This window comes from Nycticebus coucang, chromosome 8 (assembly GCF_027406575.1).
Source record: "Nycticebus coucang isolate mNycCou1 chromosome 8, mNycCou1.pri, whole genome shotgun sequence".
Taxonomy (NCBI): Eukaryota; Metazoa; Chordata; class Mammalia; order Primates; family Lorisidae; genus Nycticebus; species Nycticebus coucang.
In genome coordinates this window covers 10,297,777-10,301,729 of record NC_069787.1, presented here as the reverse complement: position 1 = coordinate 10,301,729, position 3,953 = coordinate 10,297,777, and the positions used below count along the sequence as shown (strand labels likewise).

Genomic DNA, 3,953 nt, shown 5'->3' with positions numbered 1-3,953 from the left:
CTTTTTTCTTTAAAGGAAAAAAAAAAAGGAAGAAAGAAAAAGCAAAAGGTTTGGTGCCTGTAGCTCAGCAGCTAGGTCGCCAGCCACATACACCAGAGCTGGCAGGTTCAAATCCAGCCCGAGCCTACCAAACAACAATGACAACTACAACCAAAAACTAACTGGGCGTTGTGGTGGGTGCCTGTATTCCCAGTTGCTTGGGAGGCTGAGGCAGGAGAATCACTTGAGCCTGGGAGTTTGAGGTTGCTGTGAGCTATGATGCTACAGCACTCTACCCAGGGCAACAGCTTGAGACTGTCTCAAAAAAAAAGCAAGAAATGGCACTACAAGTATGTTATTTGGAGACATGAAGGTAATCACCATAGGAACTAAAGCAGAAGTAACTAATAGTCCTTTGCCTCTACGTAGAAGAGGAGAGGGAGGGGCTGGGCAAAAAGTGGCTATACACTGTTTGACTTCTTACTCATGACCTTGTTTACCTTAAGAATAGCCAACGATATAGCTGGGTGTTGTGGCACTTGCCTGTGGCAGCTGCTTGTGGACCCTGCTGCTCGGGAGGCTGAGTCAGAAGGATCATTGACCCCAGGAGTTTGAGGTTGATGTGAGCTAGCGGATGCCATAGCATTCTAGGCTGGGCAACAGAGTAAGACTCTGTCTCTAAATCGACCAACCAACCAACCAACAAACAAACAAGAACAGAAAAGGATAGACAGATATTAGATTAAAACAGTTATCTGGGAACAACTGCTGCCAAGCTCCTAATTTGTGTGTCACTGCCTGTGATGTGAATAATCAAACTTCAGCATTTGCTTGTTTACGCTTCAGTCACTTTCGTTTTATATAACCACTACTGGTGGTTGGAAAGAAATTAGAGACTTCAATTTTACTTGTCCAAAACTGGTGTTTTCTAGCAAGGACCCATTTTAGTCTATTTTGCAACAGATCTATCTGGGTCCTTCTGATATAAACTAAAATACTCTTGCCCTTTGCAATAAATCAGAACCCTAAAGAAAAAATATGTCTATTTTTACTTTCTTTGTAGCATTTTAGCCCGAGTTCTTTAGTATGCATCTACCAGCAGAATGTAATTACTCTAGACCAGCAAATCTGCCGGGTCTGACCCTCTAACTTCCTGTAAAACTTTGGCTTATGTGATGTTCCCACCCTCTCTCACCTTCTCCCTCTGTCCCCCTCACTCACTTCCTCCCCAGCCACATGGCCTCCTGGCTCTTCTTAGACCCTGCTGAACATGTCGCTGTCCTCTGCCTGAACAGCTCTTCTCTCAGCTGTACAGATGGCTTGCTCTCTCTTTTCATTCAGGCTCTGCTTGGCCCATCAAAAGGCATTTCCAGGAAATAGGCATTTCCAGTGCTCATTTCGACAGCACATATACTAAAATTGGAATGATACAGAGAAGATTAGCATGGCCCCTGGTGCAAGGATAACACGCAAATTCGTGAAGCATTCCATATTTTAAAAAAGTGGGGGGCAGTGCCTGTGGCTCAAAGGAGTAGGGCACTGGCCCCATATGCCGGAGGTGGTGGGTTCAAACCCAGCCCTGGCCAAAATCTGCAAAAAAAAAAAAAGAAAGAAAGAAAAAAAATAGTCATTTCTTTCCACTTCTGCAGGACTCTCCACCATCTACCTTGCTTTTCTCCATAATACCTATCATCACAGGAATATTAGGCATATATTTTCTGTACTGTCTTTTCCCTTAGAATACAGGTTTTTAAGCTGTGGCCCTCGGTAGAGTGCCATGGCATCACAGCTCATAGCAACCTCCAACTCCTGGGCTTAAGCGATTCTCTTGCCTTAGCCTCCCAAGTAGCGGGGACCACAGGTGTCCACCACAACGCCAGGCTACTTTTTAGTTGTAGTTGTCATTGTTGTTTGGCAGGCCCAGGAAGGATTCCTATCTGCGAGCTCTGGTGTCTGTGGCTGGCGCCTTAGCCGCTTAGGTTATTAATTACCTCAATACCTCAATACTTAGGTTATTAATTACCTCAATATTAATTACCACTTGAGCTACAGACGCCGAGCCAGAATACAGGTCATTTCTGACGTAGAATGGTTTGACTTAATAATTTCTCAACTTTATGTTGGGTTATGAGGATGTAACTCCATCTTAAGTTGGGGAGCTCCTTATGACTTATGATTGGGTTACAGTTTCAACGGAGTGTTTATCGCTTTCACACCATCAAAAGTCAAAATATCATGAGTTGGAAACTGTCTTCTATGTTGCCCTTACTAAACTCTTCTCTGTGTTTACAGTATTTTCCACTTACAATGGGTTTAGCAGGAAAGTGTCTGATTATAAGTCAAGTCATCCATATAAGCTCTAGAATAAGAAGCCAGACACTCAGGGACTTTCCCCCCATTTCTGTATTCCCAGTGCCTAAAAGAATACCTAAATGTAATAGATATTAGATAAATTCTGTCTTTTAAATGAGGGCCCTTGATAGGTCTTAATCTGCTTGTGTTACTATAGCAGAATGCCACAGACTGGGTAATTAATAAAGAAAAGAAATTTCTTTCTCACGGTTCTAGAGGCTGGGAAGTTCAATATCAAGGTACTGACATCTGGGGAGGGCCTTCTTGCTGTCATGGTGTGAAGGGAGGCAGAAGGGCAAGAGAGAAGGGACCCAAACTCATCATTGTATGAGGAATCCACCTGGGAGATAACAACATTAATCCATTTATGAAACCCTCATGACCCAATCACCTCTTTTTCATTTTTTATTGAGACAGAGTCTTACTTTGTTCCCCCCCACCTGTGGTGGCATAGCTCACAACAACCTCAAACTCTTGGGCTCAAGCAGTCCTCTTGCCTCAGCCTCCCAGCTACAGTCCAAGAAACTGGACTACAGGCCTCCACCACAACACTCAGCTGTTTTAGAAATGGGGTCTTGCTCTAGCTCAGGCTGGTCTCAAACACCTGAGCTTAAGCAGTCTGCCCACCTCAGCCTCCCAGAGTGCTAAGATTACAGGTGCCAATCACCTCTTAAAGGTCCCACCTGTCAACACTGCTGCGTTGGAAAATTTGCAACACATGAACTTTGGGGTGCACATTCAAATCTTTGCAACATGTTTGCAAAGATCTCTGTCTATATTACTGATGGACAATACGTCTTAGAGCAATAGTTCCCCAACTGTGAAACCTGTTTATGGGGCAGGATTTAAGAAAGTAGAAAGATAGGCATTAAATAACACCAAATGAAGTCAAGAAAATATTTTATTTTTGATATTATTAATCCTTATCTTTATGTCAAGAATGTCTCTTTTAGGCCAGTTGAGGTGGCTCACACCTGTAATCCTAGCACTCTGGGAGGCCAAGGCTGGTGGACCGTCTGAGCTCACAGTTTGAGACCAGGCTGAGCCAGAGCAAGACCTTGTCTCTAAAAATAGCAGGATGTTACGGCAGTTGCCTGTAGTCCCCGCTACTTGGGAGGCTGAGGCAAGAGAATTGCTTAAGCCTAAGAGTTAGAAGTTGCTGTGAGCTATACGACTCCACGGCACTCTACTGAGGGCAACAAAATGAGACTCTGTCTCCAAAAAAAATAAAAAATAACATCTCATTTATTGCTCGTTTGTCTCTATTGCTTGATAATTTATCTTTATTTTTATCTTTTTAAATTGAGACAGGGGTCTCATTTTGTTGCCCGGGCTGCTCTTCAACTCCTGGGCTCAAGTGATCCTCCTGGCTCAGCCTTCTTAGTAGCTGGGATTACAGGTGTGCACCACCATCTCCAGCTTGGTAATTTATCTTTTTTTTTTTTGAGATAGTCTCACTCTGCTGCCCTTGGTAGAATGCTGTGGCGTCACAGCTCACAGTGACCTCCAATTCTTGGGCTTAAGCAATTCTCTTGCCTCAACCTCCCAAGTAGCTGGGACTACAGGTGCCTGAGACAATGCCTGGCTATTTTTGTTGCAGATGTCACTGCTGTTTTAGCTGG

At 43.8% G+C, this 3,953-nt stretch overlaps 1 non-coding gene across 1 annotated transcript; it reads left to right on the top strand.

The window, feature by feature from the left end:
• Nucleotides 1-1,368: 1,368 nt before the first annotated feature.
• Nucleotides 1,369-1,476, top strand: LOC128592880 (U6 spliceosomal RNA). The gene has a single exon (XR_008382091.1). It is a non-coding gene; the product is annotated as a U6 spliceosomal RNA (small nuclear RNA).
• Nucleotides 1,477-3,953: the final 2,477 nt, after the last annotated feature.